This window comes from Lynx rufus, unplaced genomic scaffold, assembly GCF_022079265.1.
Source record: "Lynx rufus isolate CCGP_SWC_20201006 ecotype Redwood Valley unplaced genomic scaffold, mLynRuf1.p SCAF_6, whole genome shotgun sequence".
Taxonomy (NCBI): Eukaryota; Metazoa; Chordata; class Mammalia; order Carnivora; family Felidae; genus Lynx; species Lynx rufus.
This window is the reverse complement of record NW_025814878.1, coordinates 45,199,514-45,224,649: the sequence shown is the minus strand read 5'-3', so window position 1 is coordinate 45,224,649 and position 25,136 is coordinate 45,199,514. Positions and strand designations below refer to the sequence as shown.

At 43.5% G+C, this 25,136-nt stretch overlaps 1 protein-coding gene across 4 annotated transcripts in view; it reads right to left on the bottom strand.

The window, feature by feature from the left end:
* Positions 1 to 24,763, bottom strand: part of FYN (FYN proto-oncogene, Src family tyrosine kinase) — a 214,260-nt gene extending 189,497 nt beyond the window's left edge. For 3 of the 4 annotated variants that reach the window (XM_047102530.1, XM_047102533.1, XM_047102534.1), the window contains exon 1: positions 24,668 to 24,763. The gene's annotated coding sequence lies outside the window, so the exon portion shown is untranslated. The remainder of the gene's footprint in view (positions 1 to 24,667) is intronic. The other variant, XM_047102531.1, reaches the window with a different exon arrangement.
* Between the last annotated feature and the right edge of the window lie 373 nt (positions 24,764 to 25,136).

The window sequence follows — 25,136 nt, the reverse complement described above, 5'->3', positions numbered from 1 at the left end:
CTCTGGTCCCACTTCCGTGCAGAACTAGATTTCCTTTCCTCTGTGTTCTTACAGCACCTTACTCAGTTCCTGCGTCCTGGTCTTCCCTGCTCCAGAGCAGCGCTCAGCCCAACAGGGGCTTCAGCTCTGCTGATGGAGGGGTGAAGGGTGAAGAGAGCCGGTGACATAGTGACTGATGAAGAACTGACCAATAGAGCTGACTCAAGCTGCACGTAGGGTAGGGGTGTGTGTTGGGGGGAGGGCTGGAGGACAGAAATGCAGGGTGTGCCCACATACCGCACATGCCACATAGATAACCAGAAGCTGACCTTTCTTTCAATTTCATCCTGTGTCTTTAGCTATAAATAAGTGACAAAGATCCAATCTGGAGATTCTGCTATTATTTTTAATATTAGCCAGTGTTTCCTTTCCACTTAAAAAATATGACTGAGAAACTGACGCTCAATATGTTAGAGTCATAACCACAACTCCTGTGGGAAGAAGGAGACTTGAGGGATATGACAAATCCAAGACTTAAATCATGGTTCTGGGTTTTGTTTGATTATTTCAAGAAAAAGAAGATTGAGAGAGAAATGAAATCTACTTTTCTCTTGCCACAGAATCTTCTCTATTTCCAATTCAACCCTTCTTACTACTTGCAAAAGATTTAAAATATTCATCGACCTGCCAAAAAACATCTGCATGCTACTCGACACATCTATTCACATCTGAATGCCTTCTTTCTGCTCCAACGATCATTGCTGTATTCAGTCAAACTAAAGTGAGAACCTCAGAACTGTACGTGGTGTGATGTCAGTGGCACCGAGGATAAAATGGCCATTTGACAGCAACTTCCATATCAAGTGTGTCGACGGGGGCACTACTCCTTTGGTTATTAACTTAGGATCCAAGGCACAAAAAAGACCAGGCAGGGCCAGACTCTGCCACAATTCCAAAGAAAGCTAAGACACACACAGAGCGTACACAGAAGCTCCTCAATGTTCCCCGGTGAAGGGGCGGCCCCTGGCTCCCTGCCTGCAGCCTGGGAACAGGCCCACTCTCTCAGTGGGCTTCCTGAGGCCTTCACAGCTGCACACAGACACGCAGTGCAGTGTTTGGGACCATCTACGCTCAAGGTCACCACAATCTTCTGTGTGCCCAACAGCTGGGGCAGGCCCCGGAGACAGGAGCCAGCTCAGACAAGGCCCTTTGTTGTGGGGTATTCCTCATTGCCTGGTTTCCCCAGGAAAAATGTATTTTCCTTTAGCCATTCACTCTGGCCCTACCTCATTCTCCCGCGTCCTTCTCCACACATGAACCTTTTAACAAGGTTAAAAGCTAACCTCCCATCTTACCTCCCTCCCACCCTGGTAAAGGCACAGTGACACAATGGTGTCCATGTGCACAATGGTTAAGAGCAGAGGGCCTTGACAATGTTGGTGACAGGTCAAGACTCCTGAAGAGTTTAAAGGAAAGGGTCTAGCCTGGGAGAGGACAGTAGAGGTGGCTGGGGATCGCCTTTGGGTATCCTATGCTAGGAAGATGTACTTTGTCATATAATCTCATTCTTATTTCTTTTATACAAACATTGATTTACTTCACTGAAAAGGTAATATACGCTCAATGAAAAATCTGGAAAATCTGGAACCCCTGTTATGATGTTGGAACTTTCCCCTTCTGGCCAGTATTTCTATGCTTATGTAAATGTTAACCGCTACTACAGCACCTCCAACTTGCATGTCACAACTGACGGCACATACAACTTATTTTGCATACAGGCAAACAGTGGGGGGCAGGGTACCCTCAATATGAACAATGTACCTAGTAAAATTAATTGCAGGATCTATTTCAAGTAGTAAGGCACAAAAGGGAGGCTACATCACCTAAGGATGCTTCTCACCACGGACCTATGAATTACTCTCTAAAACACAGAATTTTGGTCCATAGCCAGGGAAGAAGTGGTTGGATTCAGTTTTGCTTTGTCTTTTTTTTTTTAGTCTTTTAATGTTTATTTTTGAGAGAGAGAGAGAGAGAGACGGAACATGAGCAGGGAAGGAGCAGAGAGAAATGGAGACACAGAATCCAAAGCAGGCTCCAGCTCTGAGCTGTCAGCACAGAGCCCGATGTGGGGTGTGAACCCACAAGCTGCAAGATCATGACCTGAGCCAAAGTCGGACGCTCAACCAACTGCGCTACTCAGGCGTCTGGGTTGGATCCAGTTCTATCTCTAGCTCTGTTATTTATTTGTTCTGTGACTGGGTGGGGGCAGGGGTGCAGGAAGGGTGACATTAAATAACCCATGAGGCCAGGCAGGTAAAACAAATGAATGAAGCAGGTGAGGTGGGGCTTGGGTGAGCTGAAGAGCCCTGAGGCTGCTGTCATGCAAGAACACAGGCTTGGTTTTGTCAGACCTTCCAATTTTTTTCAAAAGAAACAGGGAATCTCAGTTTTTATACAAAAATGCCCCATTTAAAAATGTTCATTTAATTTTTAAAATGCCTCATGTGGCCTAATGAAACATAATAAACAAGGGTATAATCCGGCCCATAGACTGGTTTGCTATCTGTTTAAGTCATAAGATCCAGCCCTTGGTTTCTCTTAATATTAAATAGGAAATTGGCTGCTATCCGCCCCTTGGGGTTATTTAAGAGCATGGGGGAGGGGGCTTATTATCATGTAACAAAATAATCCAAGCCCATTCAGATGCACAAAGCAGAGTAACATGATCCCTTGGTTTTATGTAATGTTAATAGATGTGGCTTCATTTTTTTGTAGAATTATTTGAAATGTATAATTATACATGTTAGCTTCCAAACAAACAAAAGAGGTAATTGTAATAGCCTTGGAGGACGAGGGTGTGACCAACTCGATCAAGCAGTGGGGTGGAAGTCTGAGGGGAATGGCTTTGATTTTTTTTAAACAAACACTGTGTAGAGACAGGTGGTGTAGACAACCCTCTCAAGAAACACTGCACTAAAGGGCAGCACAGCAACGAGGTGGTCTCTACGTGAGAATGCAAGGTGAAAATAACTTAATCTTAAAAATGGATGAAATCACAAATGTGATGACAGAATGAGCATCATGTTAGAATAAACAAACAAAAAAAACCCAAGTACCAACTAAAGCAATTATGTCAGCAAAATACTAGACAGTATTGGGTGCAGTAAAAATTTTATTATTAAGAGTGAAGAAGTTAAGATCTAGTTACGCTGGTTTTCTTAAACAAGAAGTCGGGGAGGGGGGAAGATCTTTACTACAACACACATTGCCCCACATTTTACACTGTGCCATTTCTGTATTTGTCCTTTTTAGCCTACTTCTAGCAGTCTCTCTTTGCTAAAATACATTAGTTGCCATGGAAACAATGTCATAGTGTGTAAAACCACTCACTGTCCTTGGAAAGGCATTCATGATAAAAACTGAACAGTAGCATGTTTTAAAAAGCGATCCCATAGACAGCAGTTGTGTAAGAACACCACAAGATCTCAAAATTGTGACTTCGAGGTATTCATCCACCACCATCATATGGTCCAGTTTCCCCCAAGTCAACCAGTGAAGCACCTTTCCTCCTCTTGTACACCAAGAGTAATTACAACAAAATCTCCCATCTAATGTTGGTGAAAACAATAGATTCCCTGTGAGGCACACTCACTTCTCTCGATGGGGTGGGGCTGGGAAACTGTAGAATCAGAAGGTTTGTAGGCATGATAACACCTCTGCTAATGACAAGGATTTAGTCCTGTGATACCTGCTGCTGTCCAATTTTGTTTTAAGAGAGGGAAATAATACTTAGGACATAGAGATTTACACTTGCTTTTCCCTATTGTCACAGATTAGCAAGACACTCTTTCTTTTTTCCTTTCATTAACACAAAGTAGACCATATTTATTTCTCTGAGATAATACACTGAGCAGCTTTCATGTGCCATGTTGGCAAAGGAAACAGGCAAGATATGGGTCCCCTGGAAGCTGAAAATCTGGTGGAGCCAACTGGGCAAGGGTGGGAGCATAAAAGGCCTCCTGGGCCTTGGTGAAGAGCCGGATTTTATTCTCACTGCAAATAGGAAGATAATTGAGTGGTGTTCCCCAGCAACATGATCTCACATAGATTTTTAAAAGCTCACTCAGCTATGTGGGAAGTGGGATTGGAAGTCAACAGTAGAGGAGCGCAGAGCAGTAATGTTACCAGAATCGTCCCAACGAAAGAGGGCAATACAAAGCAGATGGAGAAATGTGATGTCTAATTAGGGTGACTTTGCACCTTGGCTCCTCTGTGAAAATGCTAGATGATATCTACTGTCCTGGGCACTCGTCAGATTAAACATTTGTGTAAATGATTCATTTTTAAGCCAAGTATTATTATTAGTTGCATCAAAATGTACCAAGATTGGGGGCGCCTGGGTGGCGCAGTCGGTTGAGCGTCCGACTTCAGCCAGGTCACGATCTCGCGGTCCGTGAGTTCGAGCCCTGCATCAGGCTCTGGGCTGATGACTCAGAGCCTGGAGCCTGTTTCCGATTCTGTGTCTCCCTCTCTCTCTGCCCCTCCCCCGTTCATGCTCTGTCTCTCTCTGTCCCAAAAATAAATAAACGTTGGAAAAAAAAAAAAAAATGTACCAAGATTGGATTTGCATTTCCAGCTTCTGCCATAGATAGACTTGCCTGCCAGTGGGTGAGATAATCTCAAGGTGAAGAGAATTTTCTGAAAGGTGACCAACGACAATCCATCTCTTTTCCTGTCCTTTTCCAATCTTGGCCTAAGTAAACACCTCCCTCTCAAGGAAAATAGACAGGATGCTCACCAATAAAATAAAGAACACTTGGACATGAGCAGCTCAGGGCAGCCAACTCCTCCCAGTCTCAGAGGGCAGTGCCCCTGGCAGACGCTGGATGCAGTGATCAGTTGTGCTGTGAGCCATGCTGCAGCTAGAGTTGCACAAGACACCCATCACAAGGGTCAGTGAGAAACAGAAGATTACAGGTTAGGTGTACATGAAATATATTCAGGACATGGCCCTTCTCAAGAATGGTGTAAATGCTTTCATTACAGTGTTCTTGTCATTTATCGATGGCTATTCTAATTCACTTCGTAATGTGCCTTTTGGCGATAATGAAACAAAAAGGAAAACATGGCAAATTTAGTGAAAAATTAAGTACTGTATTTCTACTTTTCGAGAAAGCTGATGATGGAATGTTAACACATACAAACTGCTGGTTAATATTCATTATCCACCATGGGAGCCACAGTGATATCACTCACTCCATAAACCACAGCCACAAATCTACAGAAGCACAGATCAGCAACTACTTCAAATGTTAATCACTATTGTAATAAGGTTGTGTCCGAGGATGACAATCTAACACATGCTGCTATAGAAGGTTCACTAACATAGCACTCTAGGAAGTATGACTTTTCTTTTAGATCAAATGCTTGCTATTCTAAGTTGATTCTGCTTATTTCTGAGTAAATAAGTACATATATGAAAAGCGAAGTGATAGCTTTTAATGTGTTGGCTTCATTAGCAAAAGAAAAGAAATTTAACAGTTAAATGATTCCAGTTTTAGGTAGTATTAACCAGTGGTTTAAGTAGAAAAAATCATTTCCAACAATGGTTTGATTTTTTTTTTCCATCTATTTCCTGAGATCAAATAAATCTTGTGGAAGTTCATTCTGTCACAGGTGAAACATCTCCTGTTACTGTGAATGCCACTGTAAGTTGTAAAAAGTTTAACATGAGAGGGGCGCCTGGGTGGCTCAGTCGGTTAAGCATCTGACTCTTGATTTCAGCGCAGGTCATGGTCTCATGGTTCATGGATTCAAGCCCTGCATTGGGCTTTCTGCTGGCAGCAGAGACTGCTTGGGATTCTCTCCCTCTGCCCCTCCCATGCTCTTTCTCTCAAAAATGAATAAATAAAACTTAAAAAAAAAAAAAAGCTTAACATGAGAGAGGAAATTATTTGTTTTTGCAGAGAAATACACACATAAATTTTATAATGCTAAAAAACAACTGCCCTTACTAAATCAAGAAACCTATGGAACAGAAAGTCACTTGGAATTGCGTATGCATATGCATAACTCATAACTGCATTCAAATAAGTGGCTATATCCTACCAAATGCAAAAAAAAAAAAAAAAAACTACAGATGTAGAAATTGACAAATAATAGGAAAACATAACTACCAAATTTTTGTGACAAAGTGTTTTGTGAATATTATTAACATTTCAGCACAATAATATGTGCCTTTTACTTTGCCACCTGTCATCAGCAACCAAGTTTTAGAAAAAATGTTTGAGGGGCTCCTGGGTAGCTAAGTCAGTTAAGCGTCTGACTCTTGATTTTAGCTCAGGTCATGATCTCACATTTTGTAAGTTCGAGCCCCCTGAGCCTTGTGAGTTGGAGCTTGCGATTCTCTCTCTCCCTTTTCTCTCTGCTCCTCCCCTGCTCATGCTCGTTCTCTCTCTCTCAAAATAAATAAACTTTAACCAAAAAAAGAAAAAAATGTTTGAGAAACGATTCTCTAAATCAACCTAGTTGTTGCATAATGGTATGATAGATGAATCCTGTAAAGTTTGGGTGCGTTCTGTTCCAAAACAGTTGGAAATCTTTCATTAAAGCAGTGAATGAAGCGCCAAAACACTTCAGTTCTTTAAAGCTTTTAGCCAATTGCAGTTATTGAAAACAAGGCTTGCAAAAAGGAAGATGTTGAAATTTATCCCGACAAAGCAAAGGAGGGACTAAACAGTGTCCAAGATTTAATTCTGAAATTGTATTATGATGTGTTGAAGGATCTCGACTTGAGGTGATGTTTTGATGGTGCTCCTAGTTTTAATTGGATACATTTATATTAGGAACCAGAATGGAGCGAAATTATGAAGATCTACAATTTGTGTCATCTAAATGTGACAAGACATTCAAAAGGACCACAGAGGAATTTATTTTCATGAGTTTTGTAAAAATATTTATTAACGATAAAAATCCTGAGGGTAAAAGACCTGTGAAAATATTTGGGCTAAAATATTAACACATTTCAACACGTAAAAAGTTAGCCCGAGGAAAGCCTCCATTTAGCAGAATTTGCTCTGAGCTCATGTGCATCGGTAGAAAGAACTATTTTCTCTGCGAAAAAAATATTTTGATGTATACCATGAACGCCAACTGATGACAGTAACAATTTCACATAGTGACTATAAGACACAACTTTGAAGACGACTAGAGGCAAGTCTATGAGAACATTTAAAACAGTTCACTCTTCATAAAAAATATGTGACACGGGTATTAGAGACATATAGCTAGAAACTGACTAGAGTGAATGTATACCCCAAATAATTATGGTCATATGTTCTTTTTAATGCTTACTCAGTATAAAAACGTTTTTTTCTTCTAATGTACATGGACATGTTTTTAAGTTTTAGAAATTTTATTTTTCCGATTTTGAATAGAACCATTTCAAAGGTCCAAACATGGTATCAGTTAATAAATTAACCTTTAAAAATTCTATAGTATTGATTATTTTAGTGACTCCTTTCCACAATGTTATGATCCCACATCTCGAGTTCTCTTGGCTCCCACTGACAGATGAGGAAAAATATGAGATGCGTGTATATTTTGAGAAGATGTGCTCAAAGTGCCACCATAATTTTCTAGTAGAAAAGTATATAAGCAACATCCTCAACACACCACCAAATACACACTTTTTAAAGCAAGACTAAAGATTTCCCTTCTCAAATTACTAGGCATTTCAAGAAACAGCAGGTTTTAAAACATCTTCTTAAAGGTAGCATCATCCTTGTACGAATGTCAAGTTGGGATGAGACATAATTAAAAAGAGCTAAGTGGTTTCTGCGCCCACCCCCCCCCCCCATTTAGTGTTCTGGTAACTACTTATGAGTTATACTCGAAAATGAATCCCTCCATATATTCATGCTTTATTTAGTACATGAGGACTGAATAAAAGTGAAGAGTTTCTCCCATGATAATCAGAGATTGAATACAATCTCTAGTATTCACCCTGATTCCTTTAAAATATGGAACTGAAGGATCACACCCAGTAAATCTTCTCTTCTAGTCTCCAGTATCACAGTAAATTGATTAAAGAAAGTCCTGAAATTCTAATAATTTCCACTGAAATGAGTCTCCCTGGCAACTGAAGTCCTCCCTTCCAGGGCACTCAGAAGAACTGCCACAAGCTAAAAACAGGAAGCCCAAATCCCCAGTACATTTGGGAAAATCTGGTAGACAAGCCTGCTCCTTGAGAGGGCAGATCTTCCCACTTCTTGCCCAAAGTGAACCTAATACACGTATGCGAAGACATGATTTACTCAAAAGAAAAAGCATACTCTAAGAATACAAGCCAGTGAATATGCTGCCATCATTGTTACCATCATCATCATCATCAAGATAAAATACAGCTCAGATGCAATGTGGCAGGAGTGAAATTTACACTTATTACTCAGCTGTACACACACAAAAAAATGTTACTTAAGGACACCTGGCTGGCTCAGTCACTGGAGCATGCAACTCTTGATCTCAGGGTCATGAGTTCCCACCCCATGTTGGGCCTAGAGCTTCCTAAATAAATACTTTTTTTTTATTTAAAAATTTTTTAACGTTTATTTATTATTGAGAGACAGAGCATGAGCATGGGAGGGGCAGACACAGAATCCGAAACAGGCTCCAGGCTCTGAGCTGTCAGCACAGAGCCTGACTCGGGGCTTGAACCCACCAACCGGGAAATCATGACCTGAGCCGAAGTCAGACGCTCAACTGAGCCACCCAGGCACCCCAATGAATAAATACTTTTTAAAAATGTTACTTCATTTCTCCAGTGTTTAATTCAAATTGATCATGACCACTGCATTTCTGATGATAGTAACAAAAACAATCTCGCCACTTCAAGATAACTTAATCTCTTCAGATTTAAAATTCTTAGTTGCTTTAGGGCAATTAGTCAAATTAAACTTCTCTAAACTGCCTCTCAGGGCTGTGTTCTTTTCCCTTGCCCTTCTGCCCCCACCCCAGGTTAGCAGGATGGGGAGAGGACCTAGTCTAGGCACTGCCCTCCATGCCCTCACTGGCGTCCCTGGGATGTTTCATCCCTTTGTCTTTGGGTGTTGGCCTGATTCTGCTGATGTGACTGGTAGATTGAACCCAACCAGTCTCCAGGAGTGAGACTGCACAGTTCACTCTGTGCCGCCTTCATTCTGCCTCCCAGCTCCCTCTGCACCTCCACATGTGCCTGAGGGGGCCTACAGGCCTGTGGGATCGCTCCTATGCCACATGCAGGCTTTGGAGAATTGAGAGGGCTTGCTTCTGACTAAACACGCCCCCCTGTAGAGTACACTACAGGTAGTTTCCTTCCAGGGTTCCAGACCAAATGCAAGGTATGGGTGCTCTCTGCAAGCAGATTCTCCTCCACTCTCCTGAAGTGGGGGATCTCAGCCACCCATTCATTTAGCTCTAGTCTCCTCCTAATCTCTACAAGCTCCATGCTCCATCCCAGGAAGGTATTTCCTCCTTCCTGCATGGCTTACTACACAATATATACCAGGCCTTCTGAGATCTGCCTCCTTGGAATCCACAATCATTTTTCTTCTAACAAAGCCTGCCTCTTTTGAGTGAAGGCCTGGGCTAATTCTGGTCTCTGAAACATGCTTCAAGGGCTTGTTTTGAAAGTCAAAAGCTGAACAACGTCTTCTTTGTCCTAGACCATATTCTGTCCTCCCCCTGAAGTAATGGAATCCTTCGCCTCAATGGGGGAGATTCCCAGGGAAACAAGAATTAGAAGGAAAGTAAAGTAAATTGAATACTAGTTTAAGATTATCCCCCACTAAACAAGGTCATAATGTAGGGTTTCAGAGAGCCCAGAACATTCACCCAGGATTTTTAAATTTTAATTAAAAAAATTTTTTTTGAAGTAAAGTCTACACCCAACATGCGGCTTAAACTGATGACCCTGAGGTCAAGAGTAGCATGCTCTGCTGACTGAGCCAACCAGGCACTCCATTATCCAGGATTTTTTTTAAAAGTGCAACATACTGACATGTCATTCTTCTAGAAGACATCATTTACAGCCAACCCTTGAACAACATAGGTTTGAACTGCACAGGTCTACTTACACCTGGATTTTTCTGGATAAATACTGTACAGTACTGTAAATGTATTTTTTCTTGTGGTTGGTTTTAATATTTTCTCACTTTACTGTAAGAGTATGGTATATAATACATATAACATACAAAATATGTTAATCAGCTTTTGATGATCAATAAGGCTTCCAGTCAACAGATGGCAATTCACATTCAAGTTTTTGGTAATTCAAAAGTTATACATGGATTTTCGACAGCCCAAGGAGTCAGCATCCCTAACTTCTGTGTTGTTCAAGGGTCAACTGTACACATATTTGAACCAAGAGCAAAAGAGGCCTATGGATTTCAGTTTCTTGAAGTATTTATACCTAATGTCCTTAATCATTAATCTACAGTTGAGCAGCTATCCATTCAACAAGGAGCCACCCTTATTCAGCATCATTTTAGAACTCTACACTCCCCTAGGTTTCCTCTTCCGAGGGCTTCCTGCCTTTGTTTCCCCTCTTCCATACCTGCTGTGTTCACGCATCATATCTGTAAGACTACAGATCCTTCCTTACTGCATCTACTATCCCAATTCCAGCTTGCTCCCCTAGCCAGCCTAAATCCTACTTGCAGCTGATTCAACCGATATTTTCCTTAGTCTCTAAGAACATCCTCCTCACTTGATGGTTCAAATCAATTCTCAACTCTAGGTCACCCAACGGTCAGATTTTCCATTCCAAAGTAACAAGTACTACAAGGCCAAATCACAAAACTGGGCTAAAGCGAACTGTTAAAAAATACCTACAAATTCCAATGGGGCCTCACTATTTCTCTGTAATACATTTTTGGTTTTTTTTAAAGATTTTATTTTTAAGTAATCTCTACACCCAATGTGGGGCTCAAACCCACAACCCTGAGGGGCGCCTGGGTGGCTCAGTCAGTTAAGCGGCCGACTTCGGCTCAGGTCATGATCTCACGGTCAGTGAGTTCAAGCCCCGCATTGGGCTCTGTGCTGACAGCTCAGAGCCTGGAGCCTGTTTCAGATTCTGTGTCTCTCTCTTTCTCTGACCCTCCCCTGTTCATGCTCTGTCTCTCTCTGTCTCAAAAACAAATAAACTTTAAAAAAATAATAATAAAAAAAAAACAAAAACAAAAGCAAAAAAAACAAAACAAAACCCACAACCCTGAGAACAGGAGTCACATGCTCCACTGACTGAGCCAGCCAGTCACCCCTCTCTGTAATAATTTCTATCCATCTATTAAAATATTACTCCATATTTTTGTGGCTGTTTGGACTTCTAGATTCGCCAAGCTGTCCTCCTATCTTTGAACCTTCCAACCTTGGATAATGGCTCAGCCTCCAATTTTACTGAAAGGCTTCAGGACATCCACACCTTTGAACTTCTTTCTTTTCACATAAAAATGTCAGGGGCGCCTGGGTGACTAAGTTGCTTTAGCGTCCAACTTGGGCTCAGGTCATGATCTCACAGTTTGTGAGTTTGAGCCCTGCATTGGGCTCTGTGCTGACAGCTCGGAGCCTGTTTCGGATTCTGTGTCTCCCTCCCTCTCTCTCTCTGTCTCTCTCTCTCCTGCCCCTCCCACACTTGCACACGTGCTTTCTCTTAAAAATAAATAAACATTAAAAAAAAATTTTTTTAAATGTCTGTATCTTCATCTGCCTCAGTGATAGTTAGAAATCACACGTGTAAAATACTGTGCCTGCCCCTTCGTGGGAATTCAGACTTGCAAATACCCTTCTCATGTGTTCTTTCTCACTTCAAGTTACTGCTAATTTTTATCCTGTTGAGAGCTATAGTGAGTTGAACGGCAGCCCCCTTCCCATTATAAAATATGCCCATCCGAAATCCCCTCATGGGGAAAAGGGTCTCTGCAGATATAATTAATAAATTAAGGATCTTGATGGGGTGCCTGGGTGGCTCAGTTGGTTAAGCGACTGACTCTTGATTTTGGCACAGGTCATGATATCATGGTTGGTGAGACTGAACCCCATGTTGGGCTTTGTGCTGACAGCGTGTATCCTGCTTGGGATTCTGCTTCCCTCTCTGCCCTTCCCCTGCTCACGTTTTCTCTCTAAACAAGCAAACATTAAAAAAAAAATAAAAAAGAGGAAGTTAAGGATCTTGAGATGAGACCATCTTGAATTAGGGTAGGCCCTAAATCCAGTGACAAGCGTCCTTATGAGAGAGGAGAAAGCCATGTAAAGATGCTCAAAGGAAAATCTCATGTGAATTGGTGGCAGAAACTATAGTGATGGGTCTAAAAGCCAAGGAACGCCCAGGCCTGCCAGCAGCCACCAAAAGTTAGGAAAGAAACATGGAACAGAGTCTCCAGAGCAAAGTGTCACTGGGATGTGACACCTTAATTTCAAGACTTTTGGACTCCAGAACGGTGAGAGAAATTTTTCTGTTGTTTTAGGCCACCTAGTTTGGGGTAATTTGTTGCAGCCACAAAAGACTAATACAAGGGCTCCTTCTATACCCATCATGATCTTGCCCCTGCCAACTCTTTGTTGATCCTCTTCCATCCGTTATCCCCCCCCCCCTCCAATCTCACCAACATCACCCTCACTAGTGGATCATTTCTGCAGTTCTAGCTCATCTAGAAGGTTCTTAAAGCCCAGCTGAGTGTCCTGGTGGGCAGCATAGAGCAGGGCTCTTCCCACACTGGCAGTTCTGGATCTCAAGTGCATGAGAGCATTGTTGTGGGGATGGAGGCCAGGGTACTTCAACCCCTACACGCAGAACCTCTGTCACAGCTCGGGACAGGAGATCTGGGAAGCGGAGTTTGCCTTGGGAACTCTAGATCGGGGACTCTTAAACCTTCACACACTGCACCCTTCCTCATTTGGCATATTTGGGCCAAGGTACAAAGAACGTCTGCAGTTTTCCAAGTGCCAGTCCTCCTTATATCACATTCAGGCATAAACTAACCAGAACTTCCCTGGAGCTACTGGCACTCACAGAGGCATCTGGCTCAGCTCATTATTCTGGAGTCCTCATAGGTCCTTGCCAGCCACACCTCACAGGCCTTCACTTGGAGAACTACCTGCAACTCTTAACAGTCTGAAATCAACAATCTGTTGAATAATGACTACAAGACGGTGGGAATTATATGGACAACCACACCTATATGAAAAGAAGGATGTGATATGGCACATTATCTACCTATGCCTTGCCCCTAATTTGAAAACAGGATTAGAAGTTTGCATCACTGGCATTTTCACCCAAGGAAGTTGAACATAAGGGGGAACCTAAAACACTGTGCAACCAAAATCTGGGTTCTGAACCATGATTTTGAGGACCTACCAATGCAAAGGACCTGATGTACTACCTACAAGAAGAAAATATATTCAAGATGCATCTCATTCCAGAAGTACTGAAAACACTTGTAAGACCTCCCAGCTTGGAAGCTCAGAATCATAATCAACAAGCATTTGATAAATGCACAGCTCAGTGTAGTGTTACATAGCACAACGCAAATGAAATGAGATGTGCTTTCAGCCTTCTAGAAGCATGCTACTGAAAATGGACAATTCTGACAGGGAGATATACCAAAATGACTGAACATGAACAAACTGGATAAATGCATGAGGTGGTGACATTACATGCCAGCCAAGGAGAGAGTGTATTAGGACACCGGCATGTGATCTCCTGCATTTAAGGAGGTGGCTGTGGAAATGGGAGGGGGGTTGGGGGTGAGGAGGTGCTCAAATCATGGACCATGTATGGTTAAGGAAGGGAAAAAAGTTCACTACTGCTTTCCAAAGACCATAATGGCATTTCAAACAACAGTGAAGCACCAGGTACCTCCCCTCTTTCTGGCTGCAGCAGTTGGACTACATCCATACAAAATGTTCTTATTTATTCTCCCTCCCTTAGATACATGAAAGCTGGCATCCAGGTGAGGGCTAGGCAGGGCGACGCATTCATGAGGAATCACAGAGAACTTTCCACAGGTAGCTGAGAAGACTCTTAATGAGTGGCTGACAAACATTGACTGTTATGCTGTTGTCATCTTGTTACAGAAATGACTCGAGTAATGACCCCTAACCATGGAAAACACTTCATAAGGTTTATTTTCAGTCATTCTTTTGATGGAGATACAGAGGCTCTGGTTGGGGTACAGTGTTAGTCATGACTTTGTAGGACCTTAAGTCTAGAAAAGAACCTTCCTCCCCTGCCAGGGAGATTCTTCAGATGCTGATACTACCAAGTGAACCAAATTAACACAGGGAGAGGATGGTACTTCCATAGTCACGGTTGGGTGTCACGTGGCTGAGGGACTCAGGTAAATGCTACTTGGAGAGGTGCAGATATGGATGGGCACCGGCTTCCCCAGTCCTCTCAGACTTCCAGGCACAACCCTGGTGGCCACTCTGCACTCTTCCACCATCCACTACTGTTTTCTTCCAACTTCCTCCCAGTGTTGAAACATTCTGCATTTCTCCTGGTCTTGGATGTCACTGCACCACTGGTCACTTCCTATGGTTTTTAGTGAAAATCTTATTGGTGAAAATCTGATGGCAGAGGACAAAGAAGTAACTATTTCCCTGACCACTCTAAATGTTTAACCAAAAGCTCAAGATTACGAGGGCAAGATCTTTAAACACACACCATCCTCAAAATACAACAGTGGTTCCTGAACCAGTCTGGGACAATCATTGACCCTAAACCATGCGGGCTGGTAGAGAGTCAACCTGGTGCCATCAGAAACTACAAAAACTACACAGGCTCAACATCCAAGCCCCACAGATGGCCAGGAGACCACTACATACTCCGGGGCCCTGCTCCAGGGCCTCTCCAAATAAACATCCACTGAATATCTACACTACGAATGACATCGTGCTACCTGCTATGGGGGGCCAGCAAACAACATTTTTGCACACAAAGGGCCAACAGTTTCTTGAGAATACAGGACCCACACAGATTCCTTGGAGACCTAGATTATAGTCTAAACTAAATTAGTAACTGGATATATGACCTTGGGCAAGTCCCAAAATCTCTCTGAACCTTAGATCTCTCCTATGAGAATTTAACTAACAACATAAGGCATCATTTATTAGGAGACAACTGGTCATAAGTATTCAATGTAAGAGGATGAGGAGATTAGGGGAAACTTCCTAAAGCTGGGATTGAAAAATGGGTAGAATTCTGAGGGAAAAGAAGGGCTAGGGGATTTCAAGAAGGGAAAACAAAGGCCAGAACACATTTTTCATATTAATGAGATACTAGACTGACATCTAGCTAATCAAGTGTTAGTATAGTGGTAAATGAGGTGAGCCAAGTATGACTAAGAATGTGGACATGGAAGGTGTTGAATGCCAGCCTAAGGAATTTGGTCTTTGCTCCTATTCACTGGGTTGTAAGTAAAGGGACAAGGGAAGAGAACCAGTATCTACATCAGCTGGTACATCCATTTCACATGGATCAACATCCCCTTACTCAATTTAGAAGGTATAGGAGTGAAGCAACTGCAATCATTATTTGCAAACCACAGGAGAGCCTGAAGGACATAACATATCAAGAGAATATAGACTGGGCAACAGTATATATAAAGGACAGCCACAGAATTGACATTTTCAAGTAAAAGGAGATGATAAAAGATAGAGAATGACAGAATGTTAGCATTCGTTGATAACTCAGCTCCTACAACTGAAAACAATGAGGTGCTCTATATTTGTAGGTTAGACAGTAAACTCTACAATGAAAGGTGAAAGCCTTCAAACTTTGAGAGCAAATAAGAGAAACCATGAACAGAACTCAGCACTTTTCAGGTATCCTTGTGTGCATGTGCCTAGTTATAGGCCACAGATCACACAATTCTGGAATAAAATGAAAACTGAAATGAAAATCAAATTTTATAAGTGACAATATTTGAAACTGTTATTGCCTTTAAATAGATATGACAACGTATGGAAATGAAGAAACTTGTTAGTGTTTATTTGGCTTTTGGGTAGAATTTAATTTGGAGGGTGGGGGTGATCCCACAGAAATACAGATTCAGTAACTTTTGCTGGGGATTAAAAGAAGAAAGGATTGGGAAAAGTGCCCTGGGCTTTGTTGTGGGAAAGGCGATCTGGCTCATTTTTAATTTTCCATTAAAGCCCTACTTTTCAGTATAAAGCAGATGGAATCCTTATACAACTCCATGAAAAGCCTACTATTTTTGGGAACCTCAAAGACGGAAGCTCTGAGAAAAATGAAAGTGTTTAAATTCATCAGATAAAATCCCACCAGCACATTCAAAAGAAGCAGGTACTTAGAAATCTTAAAAATACAAAGTAAGTGGTCTTTCTGTGATTGATTTCTGATCCCCAGCCTCCCCTGGGCGGCTGCTGACTCGGGCTGACTGATGATTTTCTACCACTTCACGGCCTGCTCCCATCAATGTGGATGAGACTCACTATGCTTGCTTCATTCCTTGTCTTTCAGAAGCTGCCTCCCTGATGGTTCCATCCCTACTGCCATTCTCATATCCAGAAGGGAGTTCGGTGCTCAATCCTGACAGCCCCAGACCTACTGACTCAGAAGATGGCCCGGAGATATGCACTCTGTAAGATCCTCAGAGAATATTCATGTAACCATGACCCTAAAACTCTCTCCTTATTATTATGAGCTAAGACCTAGTTCAATATATTGTTTGTTGTTCTGCCAGGGTGGATGGAAGAACAAGAGAGCTGCTGTTTACAGAGCATGGACTGTGAGGTACTGGGCTAGGAGATGATATCCACTGTCTCCATACTCATGGCTTACAATCTCATTTGAAAGATGGAACAAAATTAGTGTTAGGAGCATACATTTCTGGAACCAGACTGTCCAGGTTCAGATTCCAGCTCTAATGCTTACTAGCTGTGTGAGCCTGACTAAATCACTTAACCTCTAAACCTCAGTTTTCCCATCTGTTAAGTAGGAATAATGATAGTATACCATGGAATAGTGCTGGGTGTTGTGTTGGCCAATCGACCATGAATATGATATTGTCCCTGACTTCCAAAGAGCTCATAAGTCAATGAAAAAGACCAGTATCCACCCATTCTTCCACCCAGCTGATTCCATCTTGCTATACAAGTCCAACTATGATGATGGTGATGATGAGGTAGAAATCAAGTGCCATGGGGGCCCATAGAAAGGACCAAAGAGGGGGCTTCCCAGAAGGTGAGTCTTGAGAGGAGTAATGAAGTAGTGAGGTTTCCACTGGGGGGAAAAGGTGTCTTTATATCCTCTAACACTTAACACAGAAACAACCGCAAAGCGAAGGCAAGGTCATTTGAAAGTAGGCAGGGAAAGAGGAACCACAGCTTTGGAGCAAAAGCAGGCATGAGCCTAGGAGCCAGACAGACTTGGCTTCTCTAGTAATTAGCTGTGTGACAATGGGCAAGTCACTTTACCTTTCTGAGCCTCAGTCTTCCCATTTGATCAATGGGGATAATAACACCCGCCTCATGGAGTTGTTATAATTAAGTAAATTACTGTATGTAAAGCACTTAACAAGGCCTCTGGGGTACAATAAAAGCGGTAGGTATTATTATTTTTATGGTGTATTTAAGGAGGGGTGAGTAGCTATGGTGTGCTACATGGTTTTTTACATTATCACAAGGCCAGAAGTAAGCAGTCTTCAGAAAAAGCCTTATGAATTGAAATAAACAATGGGCTAAAATTTCTCATGCTGTATTTTTTTTCTCCCCCAAATTTATAGTTAATAGACATTCAATACACATTTGCCCAAACCAACAGGGTGCTGTTGAGGTCATGGGGTCTACAAGGGCTGAATATATGATGACCTCTGCTTCCTAAAAATACCCAGGAAGGACCCAAGTCGGCTTCTGATCCAGAGTGAGGCCTCACGTGGGTCACCCTGGAAGCACGGAGATGAATGGGGAAATGCTCTCATCCAAACATTACGACAACTCAGAGCCTTACAAACGTTGTTAAAGTTTCATGAGTCAGTAAGCATTATCTTTCCTTCCCACGTTTTTATTAGACGATAAATCCAGTTCAATTTATATCCTTCTAGGATTACTGTGTCCTAATCAAGTCCAGAGTGCCACTTATTCCTAGGCTGTCTGTACTGCATGTCACCCAAGTCCCTCCAGGTAATATGGTTTAGGCTACTCATGTGTTTTAGTGGCTAAAAATTAGATTTGCTCAACTAGAAACACTGAGCACTCTCTCTCTAACCCAAATCACCATTTATTCATAGGAACCAAGTGCATGAAAGTCATAACTCAGGTCTTCTCCCCCTACTCTCTAGTTTGTTCTGTCTTCAGGAGGTATGGTGACATTCTGAAGTCAAACTCAAGGGATTTACATTATTGATAGGTTAAAATTCTGGTTATCTGACTAAAACCAAGAAAGTCTTTGATAGGGCTAACTTCAAAGTGCTTTTGTTTTTTTTTTGTTTTTTTTTACTCTCAAGAATAAAAAAGGCTCTGCATTTCTAACAAAGACTTGCTAAGTATGCTGTTTTCAATCATACTATATAAACTTTCCAAGCTTTCCAGTAATTCTTGATCCAGACCTGACAATCCATTACCCAAATCTCTGCCTAAAATATTCAAAATTTCCTTCTATGCAGACAGTACATCTTCACCTTTCCTTCCCTAAGGGATATATGTATTGTGTGTATATCTGTTACATGTACGTGTGTACACACACACACACACGCATACATTTTAACAACAGCAGCAAACTCATCACTTTTCCCATATGTGGGGTTTTACGTTTATTAACTCACTGACTCCTCACAGCAAAGCTCTGAGGTAAGAACTATCTCCAGGTTAAAGGTGGAAAAAGGGAGGCACGGAGTTTAGGTAGCTTGGCCCCGTTCACACAGCTGGAAGGGGCTGAACCCGGCCCACACCTGAGTCCATGCTCTTGACTACATCCTTCGCCTGGACTGAATGGCTTGACAGTGGACCTTAAGTGGTGACTCTGCCACCTTGGACAAGTCACCTAGCCTCTCTGGGCCTCATTTTTCCTCCTAAGTAAAACAGACGTGTTGGACTACGTGGTCTCGTCTCGTCTCTTAAGGTCCTATGTTCCGCAGTTTTGATACATGTTTCTATCTTGGTCTAGGGAGCAGCAGAGTCTTAGACCTCCACCCCTTATCTTCCTGATGCTGCTCTGGCTGGATTCGGAGATCTTTGGTGCTAAATCAAACTGCACTTTTCATTCTTAATTTTGCTTAATGTCCGGGGCATAACCCTCTCCTCCTGGTGATCAAGGAAACCTCTCTCCCCTGGGCCTGCTCAACACTCTGGCTCTTCCATTCAGGGTTCCTCTAACCTCCCCCATTCCTGGGCTCTCCCCCAGCCCTGTCTACAAAGTCCCTGAGTATACTGCCCATGTCCATTATTTCAAGTAGTTTCTAATTTGCTGCTAATAGACATATATTTAAGTCTTACTCTTCACTCCTATGACATACCTCAACCTGAAAGTCCAAAGTGTCCATGATAAAGTCATCATTTGACATACCTGTCCTCTCTTACTGTATTACCTGTCTGCATGTTTCTCTCCACCTAATTTCCCAGGACCCCTCTTCTTCCCTGCCCCTCAATATACTGTCTTACCCTCTCTTACTCTGTTTTTTTTTTTTTTGTTATTGTTGTTCCATCTCCACTTCCATTTCTTCCATTCAGACTTTTATATATTGCTCATCTGAGTTTCCATAACTACCTTCCCCGCATTGGTCTTGACTGCGTCTGCAACAGCCTACACTGTGGCCAGATAATCTTTTATAAAATACAAATTAGATCAAAGCATCATCTCCACTTACAACTGTTAAATGGCATTCTGACATTCTGGCCCTTGAACAATGCAGGAGTTAGGGGTGCCAATCCCCATGCAGTCGAAAATTTGTGTATAATTTTTTACTCCCCCAAAACTTAACTATTAAAAGCCTACTGTTGAGACTGCTGCTAACATAAACAGTTGATTAACACATATTTTATATGCTATATGTATTATATACTATATTCTTGACAATAAAGTAAGCTGGAGAAAAAAATGTTAAGATAATCACCAGGAAAATACATTTCCAATACTATACCATATTTATCAAAAAAAAAAAATCTGCATATAAGTGGACCGTGTGCAAACCTAAGTTGTTCAAGGGTCAACTGTACTTATAAGAACACTCAGATTTTTCTCTAGCCTATCTTCTTCCTCTGTCTCTCTACAATACCCCCGTCCCCCTACAAAAACGACTTCCAATTTCCTAAAAGTGTATTTGCCTTCCGGGGCAATGGCCTTTCCACAACACTCTGCTAGCTGACTCCTACTCTTCATCTCAAAGACACCTCCTCCAACCTTTGCTGCCTGGCTGCCCCACTTTTCCACCTCTTTGTGTAGTTCATGCTCCATTCTACATGCTCTCTTCTTCGTGTGAGGGCCCCTAGAATCACAGCAGGCAGAGACTTCCTTTGTCCAGGTAAGTTCCTTAGAGCAGGATCACACCTCTGCCCCTGAAGCATGTAGCTCAGTGTCTGGCAAATGGTAGATACAATGAATGAATGTTGCTGAATAAGGAAATATGTATGACCATTCACATTTACCCACCTATCTGTGGCCCACAGAAGGACACAGCTTAAAATAGAAATCACACAGAGTAAAAGTATTTCCAGTATCAACATGCTTTGCTTTCCCATTTTTAACTTTTTAAATTTAAATATAAGGTTGTTTCACAACAACTAGAAGTATCAGTTTCCAAAGTATTTAGCTATCTTCCTCTTATGGCATGTAACGTATTTTAATTAATATTATTATATCCATATATAGTATTTTGCATATTGCCTAGTGGCTGAGAGCAAGGGATTTGAAACCAAACTAATTGGGCCTGAACTGTGACTGTACCACCTAATAACTATATGATCTTCAGTTAGTTACTTAACCTCCCCTGCTTCAATTTCCCACCTGTAAAAGGGAGAGAAGTGAAACCACTTCAGATCATTATTGCTAAGACCAGAACTTCAACAGCGCTTGACAGATAATAAATGCTCGATAAAAATTAGCTATTACTTATTTACTTTTATCTCCCCTGGCAGACTGTGAGCCCCTGAAGAAAAGGACAGCAGATGCATTCATTTTCATGACCCTATCTCCCAGTGCCTTGCACACAGGAACACACTTGGCTAATGTTTCCAGAACAGATGAATATAATGGGCCGTCTGTAGCAAAAATATATGCATTATTAACTATGATGAATAGTATGGACAGCATTGCTCCAATGGTTTGGAGGCCTGTGGAGAACAGAGACTATCCAGAACACGAGCAGTTTGCCCTGCTCCTGGAGGTCTGGAAACTCACTTAGTCTCCGTGGAATACGCAGATATCACAATCACCAAGTCAGGACAGCTGTGTGGTGAAGGGGACCCAGGCAAGACTGAGCGCTGGGCTGGCTGGGGCTCCCTTCTCATTAGCATGGCCCCAGGCAAGAAGTTTCTCCTCTGCACTCTGCTTAATTTCCTCTTTGAGTTAAGAAGGTAGGACTGTGATTTCTAAGGACCCTCCCAGCCACTTTGGGAGTCTATAAAATCAACAAATAAAAAAAATCTAGGCCAAGAAAGGTTCTACTAGAGTAAAAGAACCATACCAAAGTCAACACAGGAGGCATGAAATCACTGTATTACAAGTAATCACTGAGTGGGAACTACTTGAACCAACAAAAAGCAAAGTTTTATGAAACATGTTTAAAATAAAAAGATCTGAACTTATGAAATCAAAAGAATAAAAGAAATGATGGGTTTATGCTCCAGGTTTCCATACAATTTAGTTTTCATCAGCCTACAAACTCCTTGAGGGCAATGACTGTGCCTTGTTGAATGGCAACATATGGCAAGGCTGCTGGCCCAAAATACATTTCTTCTTTTTTCTTAGTCACATGGCTAACCTACATTTCCCAGGCTCCCCTGCAGTTAAAGGCGGCCACCTAACCAGCCCTTGTGTACAGAATGTTAGTGGAAGTGATAGGTGTCATTTCCAGGCCAAGGCATTTAAAAAGTGGACTACTGCATGAGGAATAATAAATGTCTATTGCCTTTGAGCCATTACGTTTCTGCAGGCCTATTTGTTACAGCTGCTAACGTTAGTTTAATAAATCCAAGTGCCTGGCACATACCAAAGACCTAACTCACATTTACTGAAACAGGATAAGACCAGGTTCCTTCTCTCAATGTGCTGACCAATTAATGATGGAAACAGAGACAGGCCAAACGTTATGCCTGCTGCTGAGGTCTGAAAACAAAATTGGAGGCGTGGTGATTTGTTTGGTGGGGAGGATAAAGAAAACATCAAAGACTTTTGAGCTGAGCCCTAAAGGTTAAACAGAATGCAAGCAGATCTGATGGGATTGGAGAGTCCAGACCCAGGACAAAGCATAAAGTACAGAAAGCAGAGTGTGCATTTGTTCACATTCAACCTTATCATTAAGTCTCTTTAGCTCGGTCAACACAGTGTGAGCTTATTGTGCACGGACTTTCCTTCCTGGGTCTGGCATCAAACAAACAACCCTTTGTTTTTACAGCATACCCATTAACCCTATTGCTTTTTTTAAATATAAAAAGTTCCATGATGAATGTCCTTAGAAAGTACAGAAGTAAATGTTTAATGAATCATGACTCTTTGCTAATAAAATTCTTGAAAAATGACTCTTTTCTAATAAAATTCTTGAAAAACAAACTTAAGACAAGAGTCAAGGAGCCATGCTCTTAGGAATCAATGGGTTCAACCTACGTTTTCATATTATCAATTAAGCATGTAATAGCCACTGGCTTACAAAATGGAACATTAAGCCTCTAGATTGACATTAACATTTCCTCCTTGAGAGGAACACCAAACAGATGGTTCAAAGTTCAATCAAAAGATTCTCTACATCCTTGGCTCATAGTTAAGTGCCCCCCTACCACCAAACGTTAGATAGTTAACAAACCACTTCCTCCAAAAGTCTGTGAGTCCCTTCATCTGAAAGCACAGTACCCATGGGGCCAGGACTCAGGAGAAAGAGCACAAAGGGTGGAAAGTATTGCAGTCGCTTGGGGTGGTGAGAGGAAGGATGTGGGTGTCTGAAGACTCCCCTGAAGCAGGGAAGAGACACAGTCTCCCACGGCCTTCCAAATACCAATTTGAATGCTGTGTTTTTGATGCCCCCGGAAACTTGTTTAAATATAAGGGTAAAACAACACCAATGGGCAGACAAAATTTCAAGACTTCAGCACTTCTTAGACTTGAGGGAAGAAGCAAATCTAGCTGCCTCACTCGTATCAAATACTAATTTAATTATCTGACTCAGAAGCCAAATTCTTCTGCTCCCACACCGATTTATCCTACCCCAGCTGTTTAGTACCTATCCTCAGAGGAGAGGAGGTTCAAACAAGGTGGAGGAAGGCTATCTTGATAAGAAAGCAACTCTTGGGACTGCTGGAATCATTTCCCCCTTAAATCTAAGAAGTACTGCAGCTGCCAGTCAATGCTACTGGGTCCATGAATACAGCAAAATGACAGCACCTGCCACCCTGCAGCATCTGGGGCCTTTTATGTTTTGGTAAATGTGGCAGGAAAGACTCTCAGAGAGAAAATCAACTGCTTTATCTGAGAGAAAGGGAAGCCCCAGTGAAGAGAAAGAAGAATCATCGTGCCCATCCTTGGGTACTTTGTGCGTCTCCTCTCTGTACACTGAAAGGGCTCTTTGTGTCACACACACACACACACACACACACCCGGCGAGTCTGTGTGATTTATTAAGGGGAGGAGGGGCAAGAAGGGTGATTTTATTATCCCGCTTCTCACTGAGTCCCAGCAAATCTCCGCCTGGGCCCAGCCTCGGTGGCCTCTTTCTGGCCCAGTCCCCTCCGCCTGTGGCCGCAGAGATAAGAGAGGGGAGGCGACCAAACAAAAAACAGTCATCGATCTGGGAAGTAGAGAGGAAATTCAGCGGGCAGGGAAGAGAAAGGAGGTTGAGGGAACAGAAGGGGTGGGGAGGCAGAGGAAGAAGAGCGAAGGCTCCAGCAAGGGGGACAGGGGAAGGTTGGGCGGGTGGTGGCACAGGAAGAGTGAAGGGGAGGATGGGGGAAGTGCTAGGGAGGTGCCAGAAATAGGCAGGAGGATGAGCTGAGGAAAGCGACGACCGCAGAAGGAGGCCGAGAGGTGGAGGAGTGGGGCAGGGGTGGGGTGGGGTGGGGAGGGAAGCAGCACGGGGCATCAATTATTAAGTGATTACATCATCCCTGACATTAAAACAACACACACAGACCGAGTCCCCGCGGGGGGCCCCCGAAAGGAGGGCGAGGGTGGAGTCTGGGCCAGCCTCGCCCCCCTGACAATTCCTATTCTCACCCTGCGCCCGCTCGCAGGCGAGGAAACGGGCCCCCCATCCCTGCGCTACCTCAGGGCCGCACCCCGCAGAGGTGTCCTCCCGCGCGGCCGCGGGAAGACTCCGAGCGGGGCCAACTCCCCGGCAGCCCCGCGGGGCGCCCCGGAGGCAGCAGCGGCGACGGCCGGGAGACTGCAGCGCGGGGCCCCGCGGCGGGGGCGGCGCAGCGCGGGGGCGTCGGTGGCCCGCGTCTCCGCAGCATCCCCACCGCCTCCCAGGGCGCATCCCCGGCCGCTTACCTGCGCGGCGCTCAGGCTCCGGAGCCCATTCACATGGTCTTCTCCCCGCCCTCCTCCCGCGCGGCCGAGGCGGTTCCGGGGGTTCCTCGGCGGGCCCGGGAGCCGGTGGGCCTTCCGAGAGCGCCGAGGGGGCGGCGCCGGGTGTCCCCGGCCCGGCGGCCGGATCCCTCCCTGGCGCGGACGGCGGCCGCCGGGCGGTGCGGCGCGGGCGGCGGCTTTGTGTGTGCCCAGAGAGCTCTCGGTGCGCTGGCTGAAGCGCCGCGCGCCCGGACGTTGGAGGACGCGCGGCTCCGAGGGCAGCCTGCTTCTGCTTTCGCGGCCGGCCGGCGGGCGGGTCTCGGCGGCCTTTGGTCACGACGACCCCTCCTCCTCTCCCGCGGCAGCCCCCTCCCCGCCGGCTCCGCTCCTGACAGATGGCGCAACTGCAACAACGCGCCGCCGCCACCGCGGCTGCTCGCAGCTACTCACG